The sequence below is a fragment of the Erinaceus europaeus genome, chromosome 12 (genome assembly GCF_950295315.1).
Source record: "Erinaceus europaeus chromosome 12, mEriEur2.1, whole genome shotgun sequence".
Lineage (NCBI taxonomy): Eukaryota > Metazoa > Chordata > Mammalia > Eulipotyphla > Erinaceidae > Erinaceus > Erinaceus europaeus.
This window is the reverse complement of record NC_080173.1, coordinates 83,405,132-83,421,701: the sequence shown is the minus strand read 5'-3', so window position 1 is coordinate 83,421,701 and position 16,570 is coordinate 83,405,132. Positions and strand designations below refer to the sequence as shown.

At 48.5% G+C, this 16,570-nt stretch overlaps 1 protein-coding gene across 1 annotated transcript in view; it reads left to right on the top strand.

The window, feature by feature from the left end:
* The first annotated feature begins 11,993 nt into the window (after positions 1 to 11,993).
* WSCD1 (WSC domain containing 1) overlaps positions 11,994 to 16,570 on the top strand; it is a 46,167-nt gene continuing 41,590 nt past the window's right edge. Inside the window, exon 1 of the mRNA XM_060204198.1 lies at positions 11,994 to 12,237. The gene's annotated coding sequence lies outside the window, so the exon portion shown is untranslated. The remainder of the gene's footprint in view (positions 12,238 to 16,570) is intronic.

Here is a 16,570-nt window from a genome sequence, read left to right as displayed (position 1 = left end):
AACTGCGAACTAGGCCTTGACTTTGAGGAAGAGAGTTCAAGTTTCCCTCTCTCTCTCTCTCTCTCTCTCTTTCTTTCTCTTTCTCTCTCTCTCTCTCTTGACAACAAAGTTATTGCTGGGACTTGGTGCTGGTATGGAGAATCCACCATTGCCAGCAATAACCTCCCTTTTTTTTCCCCTTTTATGACAGCAACAGAGAGAAATACAGTGATAGAAGGCAAGAGAGAAGGAGAGTACAAGAGACATGCCTGTAACACTACTCCACCATTTGTGAAGCTTCCTCCTTGCAGATGGGGATGGGAGGTGTGTCCTCTCACATGGTAACTTGTTTGCTTTACTGATACTGTCACTGCTGGGTTCCTGAAGTCTCTATGTACCAGGGGGATATCAGGGGAAAAGACAGCCCTTGCACTTTGGCCAAATCTCAGCCTGAGATTCTGAGGGTCTAGTTCACATCTATAGAAATTAAAAGCTCTTGGGAGTCGGGAAGTAGCAAAGTGGGCCAAGCACAGGTGGCGCAATGCAGGCTCCCCACCTGCAGGGGAGTCGCTTCACAAGCGGTGAAGCAGGTCTGCGGGTGTCTAATTTTCTCTCCCCCTCTCTGTCTTCCCCTCCTCTCTCCATTTCTCTCTGTCAACAATGACGACATCAATAACAACAATAATAACTACAATAATAAAACAACAAGGGCAACAAAAGGGAATAAATAAAGAAAGAAATAAAAGAAATAAAAAGCTCTTTGTTGTCTCCTCTACTAGTTGCCATAGCAATGGGCAGAGCTAGGGAAGGTGGTCAGGCTGGTGGGGATCCACACCCTCCTCCCTGTCCCACAGCACTATTAACACCAACTTAGGACAGTTTCCAGTGGATCCCCAGCACTTATACCAGGGACAAAGGCAGCATTCCATAGGTTTTCAAATTGTCTTCCAATCTTCCCCATCCTATCTACTTGCCAACCCCAGAGAATCCCTCCCGACCCCAGGATACCAAGTGTGTTTGCCAACACCTAGACACCTAGACTTGGCCAGTTTGAACCATATCTTCCTAAACTACCCTTCCCTCCCCTCCCTTAACCACCCTTTGTTTTTTTCTTAGAAATGACTTCCCCTCTCTCTACTTCCATTCCCCCCAAATGTATTGCTTGGGTTTTCTTCTGAGTCATCCAAACTAATATCAACAGGATACCATCTGACCTATCCAGATATCTTTCAGTTCTCTAAGTCCTGGCCAGTTCCCAGCATTCCTCCAAGCCTCCATCACCAGAAACCTGTCCCATCACCTACATGTCCTGGGGAGGCCTTCACTGCACACACCCCTGTCCTATGATGGGTGTTGTGCTATATTCTCAGGAAACAGTGTTTACAAACTTTGGGTGTCAAAGTCCAATGTCAGAGGCAGACAGAGCCCAATGAGCATCAAATGAGTACACAAAGCAATATTCAGTAAGATGACCCAAGGAAAAGAAGCCAAGGAAATTACCCTGTGAGGTGGGATCCCTCAAAGCTCACCCATTTTATCGATTTCTGCACAGTCTATTCTGCTGAACTGCCAGAGACCAGGGGCATTCTTGATCTCCTGCATATCTTTTCTTTTCTTAATTTCCTTCTCTCTCCACCCCCAGGGTTATTGCTGGGGCTCAGTGCAGCACTAGGAATCCACCATTCTTGATGACCATATTTTTTTCATTTTATTTGTTAGAACAGAGAGAAATTGAGGGGGGAGGGGGAAATAGAGAGGGAGAGAATAGTATAAACACCTGCAGTCCTGATTCTCCGCTTTTGTAGCATTCCCCCTTGCAGGTGGAGAGTTGGGGGCTCAAACCTGGATCTTTTTGAAAGTCCTTGCATTTAGTACTATGTGTGCTTAACCCAGAGTGCCACTGACTAGCCCCGATTTGCTGTATTTCTTAGTCCCACTGCTTCTCTGCTCCCCTTGGGGAACACACATGAAAGATAAAAGAAAGAACTGGAAAAGCATGGATGAGCCCTTCAGTCACACAATCTGGCCCTCCATGTCTCTGGGTGCACTGTGTGAGAATAGTACTTTCCAGAGAAAACCCCACTTCTCTGGGGAACCTGCCCTGAAGGGGCTTCTCGGTGGGACTGAGGCTGCCCTTGTTCTGCACAGCTTTCTTACCCTCTTCTTTGGGGATCTTTCATTCCAATTTGAGGCCCTCTGAGAGAAGAGTAGTTCTCCTGCACTCTCCATACAGCCCTCCACCCACCCACCCCCATCCAAGCTGCTCTGGCAGTGACATTGGCCACGTCCTCTGGTAGTGACAACTCAGCATCCTCTCCAGGGAGTTCCTGCACAGACTGAGAAAGGAGAACAAGCTTGTGTGTTATCTACAAGACAACTACTGAGGGGGGAGAAAGCCAGAGGATTGGCAGCTGTCTCTACATCTCTGGTGGGATGGGCGGTGGGTAAGTGGGTGGACATAGGAGTTGACGATAGAGTCCATGGGGTGGGGCCTGTTGAAGCTAAACAGACATTCACTCCAGTTCAACTTTCCCACTTCCTAGATGTACAATTCTGATTTACTCCTCTTACCACTTCCCAGTCTCAACTTTCACATCTATAAAATGATTCATATTGCATACTGCCGTGTGAATGGTTCCATTAAGCAGCAGACATAAAATGCTACCGAGTTTTCTTAAGAGGTAACACTGCTTCCTCCTATGCTTAGCTGGGAGTAAAGATGGGAGACAGATATCCTTCAGACAATAATGTTCTGAAGAGCTCTCTACCAATGTTCCATCCTCTGAAGGGAGGTTGGACAACATACTCTATGCTATACCCTAAGGAAATAGGTCAATACTGGGGCAGCTTGGATCGTTCCTACTCATGACCACAGAATGTGAGCTCAGATCTATAGGGATGCAGAGGTCACACAGGCTCCTAAGCTGAATATGGGCCCCAGACCAAATCAAATCGATGGGGTTTACAGACAACAATATTTATACCCCTTTCCCATATTAGGGAGCGACTCACTTCCCTGATCCAGCTTTCTGTTCCTTTTCCAGCCATGACATCACCTCCCCAAACAATAACTTGGATCCACCTGCATATCAGATTTCAGGCTCAGATTAAAAAAAAATTAGTATAGCTACAGGCCCTTTGAAATATAACTAAAATACATCTGCTATCTATCTACAAAATGGAGTACCACCCCCCAACACTTCATCTGCACTATTCCAGCCTTTAGGTCCATGATTGTTCAACAATTTGTTTGACTTTATATGTTAACTCTCTTTTCAGCCACCAGGTTCCAGATGCTACCATGATGCTCACCAGACTTCCCTGGACAGACAACCCCACCAATGTGTCCTGCAGTTCCACTTCCCCAGAGCCCCACCCTATTAGGGAAAGAGAGAGGCAGGCTGGGAGTATGGATCAACCTGTCAATGCCCATGTTCAGCGGGGAAGTAATTACTGAAGCCAGACCTTCCACCTTCTGCATCGCACAATGACCTTGGGTCCATATTCCCAGATGGTTAAAGAATAGGAAAGCTATCAGGGGAGGGGATGGTATACGGAGATCTGGTGGTGCGAATTGTGTGGAGTTGTACCCCTCTTATCCTATGGTTTTGTTAATGTCTCCTTTTTTAAATAAATAAAAAAATTAAAAAAGAGTTTTCTACCACACACACACACACACACACACACACACACACACACCTTGTCTTCCTACTTTGCCCCTGAGGGCAGGCTTTTATCCCAAGAACAAGGCTGAGGGAACACTAACAAAGATGCAAGATTTAGGTGTGGCATGGAATCTGGAAAGTTCCTGAGAGGAGGCAGAGTGAGTTCCAGGCCCTGGAAGATGGAGTCTTTGCTGATGGTGAGTTGAGGTGAATTCCAGGCAGAAGGAACAGAATGGGCAAGCATCAGAGATGGGATAACACAGATTTGTAGGGAACTGACCCAAATGCCACAAAACCAAAAAGGAGCTTGGGCAAACAAGAGGAAGGCAGGTCAGGCAGTAAAGGGCTTTGGATGTGGCTCCAGAGCAAGGAGAATATCATGTCTGTGGGCTGGATGGGTAGGACTTCGGGTACATGAGGGTTCTGGATGGCACAAGAGACAGCCAAGAGTAAAGCAGAGAAGAGCCATGAAAACAAGACTTAGGAGCCAGAAAGGGCAGAGCAATGAGATGGGACAGGACAACAAAGTGAGAAGTCCTACTGGCCGTTTGTTGCCAGGTGAGATCTTTTAGTGGGTGTCAGTGTCATTTAAGCAAAGGAAGGATGTCAAGGACAAAAAAATGCAGAGGTGGGGACAGAGGGTGGTATATAGGTGGGAAACAACTAGTGTTGCCCTGCTCTTGCCCTTACCTAGGGCCATAGGCAAAGTGCCAGGCTGAGGGCAGCAGCAACAATAGGGCAGAAGCAGGAGCTGGAGGAAAACAAGCAGAAAAGGGACCCAAGTACTGGACAGAGTCAGACAAGGCTTTGTCTGAGGAGAGAGCAGAATATGAGATCCCTATGGGAGACAGTGAATATGAAATGAAGGAGGAGGGATAAAGGGAAGGCAAGGGTGTTGCAGCCTTGGGGGTTGTATAGTGTGGGGAAGGAGAAGCTTCTCTTCCCCTATACCCTTCTCCAGACTTAGCAGTCAGAAAGGTGTCATTGATATTGAAAGGAGATCCTTCAGGTGAATGGTGCAGGTGACCATCATCTAGAGGGGACAGAGTCAGGGCAATGGGAGAAATGGAGATGGTGGATGGGGACCTGAGCAAGGGGAAGTAGGGGAGAGCTTCCACATGAAGGAACTTTGAGGTGAGGCTTTCAAAGCAGAGAGAGATGAGGTTGAGACAGAAGTGACTGGACAGGACTGGAAAGAGCTGACTGGGTAGAGCTTCTGAGCATGCATACAGGTGCTGGGTTCATGGAGCTCCGGCACCCTATACAAGATGCTATGTCAGTGAAAGGAGCCTTGGAGTGTGTTGTCTCCCATCTGCTTCTTTATTGGAAAGAAAAGGTGACATGGAGTTGTGAAATCACTTATACATGAGGTATAACTTCTACTAAATAATAATAATAGAAGAATGAGGAAGAGTAGAAGAGGAGGAGAGAGAGAACAATAAAAGGGAGGAAGGAGAAGGAGGAGTAGGATTGGGAGGAGAAGTTGTGGTTGGATAGAAGAAATGGTTTTGAGTTCAAGGAAGAGTATGGTTGGGAGCACAATGAGAATTCTTCCTGGAAAAGGGAATAGACACAGGGGGGTAAGGATACAGAGAGGCTCTGAGATGAAGGCACAGGGAAGTTGTGGACACCATGGTTCTTCCCACACAGTTGTGGACTTGTAGCTTGAGCTTTCTCTTAGCAGGGGCTGTAGGAAGGACAAAGAAGAGGAGGTTGGAGAGAAAGTGGGCAAGGTATTGGCTTGTGGATAGACTGGTGCCTGGATACACTCTAGTCAGATAATGTGGTTGGTAGTAGATGGTGGGGGGAGGGGAGACAGCAGCAAAGCTCAGGGAAAACTATGTGCCCCCAGGATAGGGTGGGTGGATGCTCACTGCTGCTCAAGGCTCAAAGAGGAGGGCAAGTCTAAGGACAGAGATCTCTTGGAGTTTGGTGGCATCCTTATTGATTCTGCTCATACCTATGGAGTGGGCAAACAAGTTTCCTGACTCTTTTCACTTTTCACATTAAAGCATGTCTGGAAGAAACGACATAATTTATCCAGTTAAAGGACACAGAAGTGAGCTCCAAGCACTCACATGTTAAGAAAACCCCTGCCTCCATCTTAGAACAAACCTTCAACATCAAGTAGATGGCCTGTCCATTTCAAATTTCATTTATTTATTTAAATATTTATTTTTTTACTTTGAATAGAAACAGAGAGAACTTGAGAGAGAAGGGGAAGATAGAGAATAGAGGGAGAAAGACACCTGCAGTGCTGTTTCACTGCTTGTGAAGCTTGCCCCCTGCAGGTGAGAACCAGGAACTTGAACTTGACTCCAAGTCCTTGCAAGTGATGTGTGTGTTCAACGGGTCCTTGTCTTTTTCTTTTCTTTCTCTTCCTTCCTTCCTTCCTTTCTTTCTTTCTTTCTTTCTTTCTTTCTTCCTTTTTATTTTCCCAGAGCACAGCTTAGCTCTGGCTTATAGTGGTGCTGGGGACTGAATCTGGGAACTGGGAGCCTCAGGGATGAAAGGCTTTTTGCATAACCATTATGTTCTCTCTCCAGCCTGACCAACCCATTTTACAGAAAGCAGAAACAGGACACAGAAAAATGATTTTTGTGTGAAGTCTAGCTAAAAAGAAAAAAAAAAAACAGAAGAACGTGTCCCTTGTCATTCTATACCCAGACAGCTATCTGCTGTCTCTGCATTCCTGGAACAGCAGAGCACCTCTGGGCACTTCTACCCCACACTGTGAAATCCAACTGTTCCCAGACCAGTCCTGTCACAGGGGTACCTCCCTTTCCTGGCAGGTACAGGCTCTGCCTTCCCCCAGGTCCTCCTGGTGTCTGCAGGCACAGCTGAGCAGGGAATACAATTACCATCTATGTGGCTGGCATCTTTACAGAGGCATATTTAAGTCTCTGTAGCACTCATAGGAGAGAGCAAGTAAGCAGGCAGCCCTCCAAAGCACTGAACCCAACCTCAGGTGCAAGAGTGCAGAGGGGCACCAAGCATGGGTCTATGAAAAAAAAAAGGCAAGAGAAAATTGAGGAAGATGCATGTCTTCCTTTTGAAATTTTGCCAAAGATTGTCTTGATATTGGAATGATGGCTAAGCCTGGTCACCTTCGAGCTAAGAACTACTTAGTCTAAAAGGGAGAGAGTATTCAGGTGACCTGGATTTTGTGTGGGACAGCTTCTTCCTCATCCCACCACAGGCCCCTGGCAGAGGAGCAAGGTATACTGAGCCATCCTTATGCTCCAGGCTTCCCTAGGACCAGGGCAATTGTAAATGTCTGGAGACTAACAGGTATCAGGCCTGTGACCTGAACAAGAAGGAGTCATCTCTGAATTCTTGGTAAGAAACTTGGAAACTTGCTTGAGCTCATTCAAAGTGTGTCATACTTAGCCACATAACATTTTAAAAAATCCATCAGTTATTTACGTAATAAATATTGAGTTTGTATGGAATGTGCGAGAAATTAAGCCAGACAGTAAGTGAACAGTCTGCAGTGAGACAGAAAGTTGCCCATTCTAGTGGGGGCTGAACTTCTAGTTGTGGGGACTGTGAGGACCCAGGAGGAGAAGACAGTCAATAAATAACAAATCCACAAGATAATATGTTGTGCTGCTTGAGCACTGGAAAGTGAACAGGTGCTTTAGCCGAGATGCTGGGGTAGATCTTCCTGGGCAGATGCATTTAAAGGACAAAAGAACACCACACACCTAAATAAGAAAACTGCACTCATGGGTTTTCTGTATTGTAGCAAAGTCTTGGAGGGAAGGCCTTTGTACGGTATCTACTATAATGTATTGCATGTTTATTCATTTTTTAAATATTTATTTATTTATTTCCTTTTGTTGCCCTTGTTTATTGTTGTAGTTATGTCATTGTTGTCGGATAGGACAGAGAGAAATGGAGATGGAAGGGGAAGACAGAGATGGGGAGAGACAGACACCTGCAGACTTGCTTCACCACCTGTGAAGCGACCCCCCTGTAGGTGGGGAGCCAAGAGCTCGAACCGGGATCCTTGTGCTGGTCCTTGCACTTTGTGCCACCTGCCCTTAATCCTCTGCACTACCACCCAACTCTCTGCATGTGATCAAGGAGGTGATATGCTATGCTTTCTTCAGGCTTTTTTGGAGCTTCACAAGGACTCGATAACAAGTGCATACCTTCTAATTTGCAGAAGAAGGCATTGAGGCTCAGAGAGAGTAAGACTTTCTCACCATGAAAGAGATGAAGCTGAGAACAGACCTTCCATCTGGACTTGTCATCTGGATGCTTCTGAGAACTCAAGCTGCCGTTGTCAACTGATGCAGAAGTGCAAAGTGATGCTTCCTAACTGGCTGAATGACTATGTCTAAAGGATTATGAACTATTAATAGGGGAGTACTCTGGTGGCTCACACCTGATCCATGGCTTGTCATTCCACATGCACCAATTTGCTTGAGGGCTCAGGCAGCCAGTCACGGTCCAGACACCTCTCAAACCACACCTGGTTTTGTGCCAGCTATCTAAGTTAATGGCAATTTCCAGAATGTGTCATGTGTTTCACAAATATCTTCCTTCATAAAGATGCCTTTCTTGTCTGAGATGATGCCTCCCAGCCTGTAACTATGATGATGTCTATTTACCCTTCAAGAATCAGTTGAAATGTCACCTCCTCTCTGAAGCCTTTCCTGAATTCCTCCAAACTTATGTTTCTGTTCTTTTGGCCTCTACTGTACCATGTGCACCTGTGTATACACAGTGAATCTCCCCCAAGGGCTTGATCTTTAATTCTTCCTTGCTAACAGAAGAATAATTCTGATTAAGTACAGTTTCAAATTGAAAGCATCCTAACTGATAAATAACAGCTCCTCCCTTCTAAAGTTTGATTATTTAGGGTCTGTTTGCTTGTTAAATTCTCCCCATTGGAAACTCCTTAAAGAATAGGTTTTTCCTTTGCAGTTCCTACTGTTTCATACAAAGCCTACCAAGAAGGAAAGGTATGGGTGAGTGGATGGTGGATGAAAAGCAGGGTAAGTCAGCAGATGTCGTGAAACTAGAAAGCAATGGGAATAGCTGGAATGCATTCATTGGGATCTATACAGAAATGTATGGAGTCAAAGGCAGAAGACAGAGAGATAGGGTTGAAGTATGACGAGACTGTCTGATCTCCCATCTCAGTATTGCAGAGTCTATAGGAAGGAGTGTATTACTCAGCAGTAACTAGATGTGTGTCACACTGTCATGGAGACACCACAGAGGCCCCTGTGACATTAAGATATCTTTCCCTAATTGCTTTTGGAATATGGACAGTGATGCAACACAAAGACTTAATGCATGGCCCCAGCTATAGAGAGAGAGACTAACTAGAGGCAAGGAGCTGGATTAGAGTTGAAAGTGACTGTTATCAGACACAGTCCAGGTATCTCCTTCATACCTTCATTTCTGTCACTATTGCTCCAGGATCTTGTCCCAGCTCTGCAATTCTCTTGGACATCCTGAAATTCTCTATGTGGTCCAAGTTGCATGTCTCTGGGTCTGCATTATTCTTCAACTCCTGATGAACCTTTTACTTATTTTTTTAGATAGATAGAGAGAGAGAGAGACAGAGACAGAGACAGAGAGACAGAGAAGGAGAGAGAGGGAAACATGAGAAGAAAGGATGGAGACAGTAGCAATGCTCCACTGCAGGTGCTCCCACGTGGTGACTAGGGACTCACACTTTGGGGAAATGTATGCTTTACTGGGTGAGCCATCTACTCTGACTCTATTATGTCCTTAGTAACATTTTCTTTTCTCTGGCTTCTTTTCATCTTTTTTTTTCTTTCATCTGTTTTTTTTTAACTACAGTATATAAAACTAATGACATATAAATTATGTGCTAATTGGCTTCCAATCATCAGTAAGTGAAATGAAACTTTTCTTGTCCTTTCAGGACTTCACTGCTGCAGACTGGCTTTTTGGGGGGGGGGAGGAGAGAGAGAGAGAGACAGAGAGAGAAAGAGATATGACAGCACCAAAACTTCCTTTAATACAATGGAAGTCAGACTTGATTCTGGGTTGAGTATGTGGCAAAGCAGTGCACTATCCAGGTGAACTTTTTTTCTGAACCCTGAGAAATCAAAATCTACTGATGAATTTTAACTAAATGGGGAGGTCAGCATTGCTGATTCCTGAATTATTAAGGAGTCAACTATTCTTCCAGAATTTTTTCATTCACCTCTTTTCTCAACATCTCTCCCCAGAGTTAGCAGGTGTCCTACCTGTCTCTCACACGGAGGTTATTTTGCATACCCCTGGAAGGGCTCTGCAAGGCAGGAGACAGCATGGCATCCAGCACAGAACTGGCACAGATGCCAAGCAGATTTTTCTTCTCTTTCATTAAGGCAACTCTCCTTCCCTCGTAACAGACACATCAGCTCAGCTTGTGTCCCCAGCCCAAAGTGATTTCTGCTCTATAAGTCTCTCTTCCCAGAGGGACAGGTGTAGAGCAATGCCTGGTCTCCCAGAAAAGTCAGGTCTGAGTTGCCCTGGGATCTACTTGGCTATCCATCCACCTTTGAGCCACCAGAGCTTCAGTTTCAAAGTGAGCACCAGTAGGCAAAACACAATTACAGGCTTATCTGTCTTGAGTTTTATCGAGGCCATAGGTATGAAAGAGTCAGGGCTAGCCACATGGATATGGGTCAGTGCAAAGCACAGGACCCCATGTGCAGAAGACTCTACTCTTGATGTAATACTCTGCTTTCATCTCTTGGAAGTCTTCATAATGCTTGAACAAAGGGTGCATGTTTTTCACTTTATATTAGTCCCCAAAGATTATGGATTCTGGGGAGGCTCTGAAAATCAAAATGCATTGTGAAAATGTGGTGCTTTTAGTTGCTGGTAATAGCAAAATAAACATTCACATTCTGTAAGGGGTAAGAGTGGGGTTTTTTCTGCAGGTCGGGAATGCTCAGTCCGCTCAGGATATAGCTTTCTCTCCTTGTGCTCTGATTTATTTCCCTAATGGGCTCAAAGCTCCCATTTTTCATCCCAAGAGCACTGGTACTGCTGAATATCTGTGCAAGCTTCAGCTAGTCCCTTTCTCCTACATAAAATGGGGCTCTGGTTGATATCAAACAAATCCTCTCCCTGTCTGCCCTGCACCTGTTGAAAGCAGACTCTTCTGAGCCTTGCCAAGCAGCTCTGCCCCTAGTGGGAGTCAGAGGCATGAAACCCCCTTCAGGAAGACAATGTTTGAGCCTTCCACTGCTGTCTGCTTCCACAGCCTCTGCTGGTCCGCAGTCTCCTGGAATGTGGACTAGACACCCATGGGTGAGGACAGGGCTTGTGCACCGACATGGGCAGTTTGGGGGTTCTTCAGAGCAAGATCAAGCTAGCTGGAGAAGGGAAACCCATATGGCTGAATCCATATGTAGTGTGGCTGTATACTTGTGTGTCTGTGTCAGTGACTGCCTAACTCGTGTGTGTGTGTGTGTGTGTGTGTATGTGTGTAAATGTGTGTTTATGTGCACATATATGTACCCGTGGGTTACTGCTAAGTCTGACTTTCCGCACAAGTGTATTAGTGGACTCTGGTACAGGCCACTGCTTCTGTGGGTGACTAAAGCAAGGCTTGGCTCTATCACCACGTGTCAATGTGGCAGCCTTCTGAGTATTGAGCATGGGAGTTGGCATCAGCCTATTTATCCAGGGGCTAATGACTCCACGTGTGACAGTCTCAGACACAGTGCATGTGTCTAGTTCTACAGGCAGCAGACAGAGGTTCAGTGTGCATTCCACTCGACTCTAGGTGTTGGTATCAAGGTACTACAAATTGTATAGCACAGTGTGTGTGTGTGTGTGTGTGTGTGTGTGTGTGTGTGTGTGTGTGTGTGTGTATGTAGCTGTCCCAGTGTCCCAGGATGGATTTGAGAGTGACAGAATCATAGGGGTGGTGTGTGTGAGATAGTATCTGCAAAGCTCTGATTAAGGGTACTTATATCAATGTGCATCTGTCCTTGTGTGTCTGTGTCTAGTGTGGCAACTTCCTCCACAAGAGTGTGGCAGTGCCGTGTGTGTGTGTGTGTGTGTGTGTGTGTGTGTGTGTGTGTGTGTGTGTGTGTGTGTGTGTGTGTGTGTGTGTAAGACAGAGACTGGTGGGTGTCAGCGTCTTGGTTTAGCAGACACCCTTGTGACTGCGCCCTGCGCTCCCTGTACAGGGCCAGGGTTGGGTGTAGACCCGGGTCTCTAAGTGTCTCCCCCTCCCTGAAGGCTGGGGAGGGGGGTTGCGGGGGAGGCCGCAGGCGGGCGCGGGCGCCTCTAGGACCCGGCGGCGGCCGTCCGCTGTCCCCGGGCCGCGCGAGTGAGCATGTGCAGAGCCCGGCGCCCGCTCGCCCGCCACCCGCCGCCCCTTGGCGACCGCCCGCTCCGCCACCGCCGCGGCTCAGCCGGGACCAAGCAGCCACAGCGAGCCAGGCGGCGGCGCACTGTGTTCGGCGCGCCGGGTGCCGGCAGCGGAGCGCCCCGAGGCGTGCGGGCGCCGGGCTCCGGGCACTGCGGGGCTGCGGGCTCCGCGCGGGGAGGCGGGCGGGCGCGTGGCCGTGGTGCGGGCGCCCCAGCCGGCCGCGATCGCCGGGTGAGTCCGGTGCGCCGGGGGCTCCAGCCGGGACCCTGCTTCCCCGCAGCCGCGGGCAAACAAGTTTGTGAGGATGCGGCCGGGAGCGCTGAGGGGCTGCACCTGCTCGGGCTCGGGCGGGCTGGCGGGGGCGCCTTCCCCGGGACCGGGGCGCCTTCCCCGGGACCGGGGCGCCTTCCCCGGGAAGAGCAGGGGACGGGGTGCGAGCGAGCGCGCTGGGGGCGCTTTGGGACGGCGGGATGGGGCGGGGGTGCGCGAGGCAGTTCCCTAAGCTGCGTTGTCCCCCCTTCTGGAACCCCGAGAGACCGACTGTCCGTTTCCCGCGGATCCTGGCCCCGGCGACCAGGCGACTACAGGATTTGGGGCTTTAGGGGTGGGAGTCGGGGGTGGTGGTGGTCACTGGCTCTCTTAGGAGGAAATTTGTTCCCAGAAGCGGCTCCCTTGCTGGGCTCCCAAGCTGGGCTTGCGGTCAGCGCAGGGGTTTCTCTTCTCCTGGTGAACTTGAACAGAGGCAATAGGTAAAAGTGAAATGTATGTATTTTGTCTGGAAAATTACTCCAAGTCGAACGTTGCAGTCTTTCTAGGTGTGGGCTGAGACTCCAAACCCGGAGACTGCTGGCTATGTTTTCTTTGTATCCTGAGAAGTCTCAGGATCCCCACCACCACCATCCCACCACCACCCCCCAGCTCAGGGCAGCCTCACTGGTTGTCTCTTTTCCTGAGTGCCTTTGCCCATAGGTGGCCCGCCTGTGGGGAGGCAGGGGCTGGGGGAGGGGGAGCGCTGTCCCTTCTTCTGAGCACTGACTGGGGACCTGCACTCGCGCGTCCCCAACAGCTCTCAAGATGGACAGATTCTAGACACCTCTGTACTTTTCTAACTGCATGCCATGCCTTATCCTTCTGGTCGCCAAAACAAAAGACTTCAGCTCAGGAAGCGCCAGATGGGCTTCCTATTGGGAAGCTGTGCTTGGGACCAGGGAGTGAGGCTCTTCTGTGTAAATAGGTGATTAGGCTAAGGTTGACAGTTGGCAGGGAGTCAGTTGAGTGACAAAGCAATGGTCCCTACAGAATGGTGCAAGTGCTGAAGAAAGAGGACCAGGAAGGGAGTTTCCTCCAGGCTGTCCCCTGGCCCAAGACACTAACTTGAGTCACAGAAAGAGCCCCAGGGGCCCTTCAGAAGCTTGGTCCAAGGAGGAGGCACAGCTATGTGGGCTGGGGAGCAGGTGTGTTGTTTTTGTCAGGACCTCCCCTAACAGAAGCTTGGAGGGCTGAGGGGCTGGTGGGCTGAACCTGGCAGCCTCATTTTTCCCAGAAGAAGCCTTGTCTTTAGCAGTGCTGGTTCTATGATATCTCTGGATGAATTGCTTTATTGGGGCGAGAAGGGGATTCCCCTTATCAGTGGCTCTTGGAACCCTATGGAAAATTGTCCCTTGTCTTGCTGCCTGTCTAGCTTTAAGTGGATTAGACTTCAACACTCTGTCTTTTCCCTCCCATCTGCCTAACAGGGCACAGGAGAGTATTCTATCCAACAGCTAGCTAGTCAGCTGCCCAAAGCCAGGTCAGTGAAGGCTGAGCACTGGGGAGTGAGTCTAAACCAATTTCCCATAGTAGAATCAACTTGAATGGACTGTGGAGATGAGCTGGATAGAACAGCGTTTGAGGAGAGCCTTTCAAGAAGAGGTGCTCCCCCTCTCAGACATCACTCAGCTTATGCTCCCATCAGGTTCCAACCCCAGTGCCATCAGCAACCCCAGACTCCCTCTGGAGCTATCCTGAGGTCAATGCCAAGGACTTCTGGAGGGGCTCAGTGTTTAGACCCTCAGGGTTTTCTGGAAGATAATCACTAGCAGGGCAGTGCTGGGCTGGAGGGAGACCCTCCTCCTGTGGAGAATGAGAAGGTGAGCTTGACCTCTGACTACCTTCTTCCTCCGCCTCACAGTCTTGTTTTCACACCACTTCTTCTAATCCTTCCTTCTTGTGGCTTTAATCATCACCATGTTGATATTTCACCTGCAGAATTCTCAGAAGTGGCACTTTTGAAGAACATGGGTAAGGGAGAAGCTCAATGTGAGGAATGCATGGAAGAACAGGCTGTGTTGATTTCCTGTGCTAGAAAGTGCAGTGCACCTGTTGGTCTGGTATCGGCAAAGGCCTCCTCATCCTACTCTGCTTCTCTTCTCCTGTTGCTGAAAACCTTTGGGGGCTGTGAGCCCCCTTCTGAAGGGTGGCTGTCTTAGCACATGGGACCAGGGAGAGCTCTGAGGATGAGAGTGACCAATGTGTCTTGGGCCCTCCCCTCCTGCAGCATGAATCTCTCCAGGCAGTCACTGCAGGCACAGCAGAGCAGAGAGCCAGAGCTGGGGAGGGCTGCCTCCAGCTGGCTATTTAGTCAAATCAGTTGTTGAGATTTAGTCAGATCACTCAGTGCCTTTGGGGCAGCCCTGAAGAGTTCACCACTGAATGAATGGGAAAAACAGGTGAACAATGGAACAAAGTAGGGATTTTGTAAAAGAGGCGGTCCCAGACAAGGCCCAAAAGAGTTTGTGATTGGCTGTTTTCAGAGTGGGTTGGACTCCAGATTCAGCAACCAAGAAGGGTTAATGCTCTCCACAAGGTGGTCTTCTTTCTCTCTCTGCAGCCCCACCCCCATATCCCTAGCTTGGTGCCTGGAAAGATTTCCATCCCTTGTGTGGGGAACAATGGAGGCCACGTGATGCTGTACCACAACCCAGGAATCTGAAAGCTGAAGTTTAAGTCCTAGCTGTTGTTGTTTGCCCCTGCTCACCTGAACTACCCCTCCACCTGTCTGTCTCAGATTCTCTGTCTGCATAGTAGGGAGGAAAATGACCTGTTCCTCACCTATCTATCAGGATATCATTCATTCATTTGTGGATTGTGTATTCAGCCCACGTACTGGATCACTTGTGAAAGTGCCTCCCGGTGGAATAGAAAAGTCTGTTTTTATTTTTACTTATGTGCGGTACACTCCAACCAAGGGTTTGGTGGAGTACCCTCCACTCCCTTTGCATTGAGTGAAGGTTTAAGTTTATTTTTATGTTTTATGCCTCTTTTCTTAAAGCAGTACTTCTTATTTGGGGGAGCTTTTATGTTTTATGCCTTTTTAGCAGTATTTCTTATTTGGGGAGCTTTTAAGTTCTGCTCTTCAGAAAATCAAGTAGTTTGCTTCTTGGAAGGCAGGGAGTCTACTCTACTGCAGTTCCCAGACCTTGCCCCACTCCAGGCCCCTAGATTTAGGTAAAGAGGCCTCTGCCCTGCTTTCTGAGTCTCTGAAACCCAGAGGTGTGGCATCCCAGGATGAGGCAACATGTCTCTGAGCACTGGAGGATGGTGAGTTGGCCCAGATCAGGGGGCTGTGCTGGCCCACACCCAGATGTGGGCAGAGCTACTGACTGTGTCTCCTGGAGGCTCACAGAGTGAGAGAAGACAAAGCCAGAGTAACAGGGAACCCCGACTCAATGCTGGACACCCCATCCTGGGTGGAGTTCACAGAGCATCTGGCCTCGATGTCCAGTGCTGTGGGAGCAACTCTGCTCTGAGAACCAGGAGGGTTTCCTGGAGGAGGTAGAATTGGTGTTCATAGCCACGCATTTCAGAGCCACGAAATGGGGCACAGGTATCCTTGGCTAATGGGAGAGCATGCTAGCCAGAGGGAAGTGAATGGGGCAGTGTTGTGGAAGGAATATTGAAAAGAGGAGGCTGGAGGATTGAACTCAGAATGGTTGTTACATGCCAAGCTGAAACTGCATCTGGGAGAGCTGTTACAGGGCTGCACTGTTACCAGTTCTTGACATTCTCTGACTGTTGGAAGGGGGGCTGCTTCTCTCTTGGCCAGGATTGGGGAGGATTAGCAACTACTGTTGCTATTTAAAAAAAAAAAAAAAAAGCACCTAGACTTAATTGAATTTTGAGTCCTGTGCTCCCAGGGCCAAACCAAATGATAAAGTTCAAAGGCAAGACATTCCCCACCTTTGCTGTAGAAGGTCATTGGACAGGGCGGCAAGTGTCATGTCTGTCCAACCTGAGGCATCATGGTCACCCTGGGCACCTCTTTCAGACAAGATGATAGATTCAGGGATGGACTCCACCCTTCACTCCCCTGAAGCTCTCTGTAGGGTCCCTAGGTAGGAGGGGCCATGTGGACAGGATGAATCAGGGGGAAATGATGTCTACTTACCAAAGAGAGGAGGACCCCCTGGAGGCTGGAACTTCCCACAGTCAGGTGTCAGAAGGTGTGGTTTGGGGACACCAGGTACAGCATTCTCTCCAGGAGCTTCAACCTGGTCACAAAAATGTGCCAACAGAAGCCATCCAA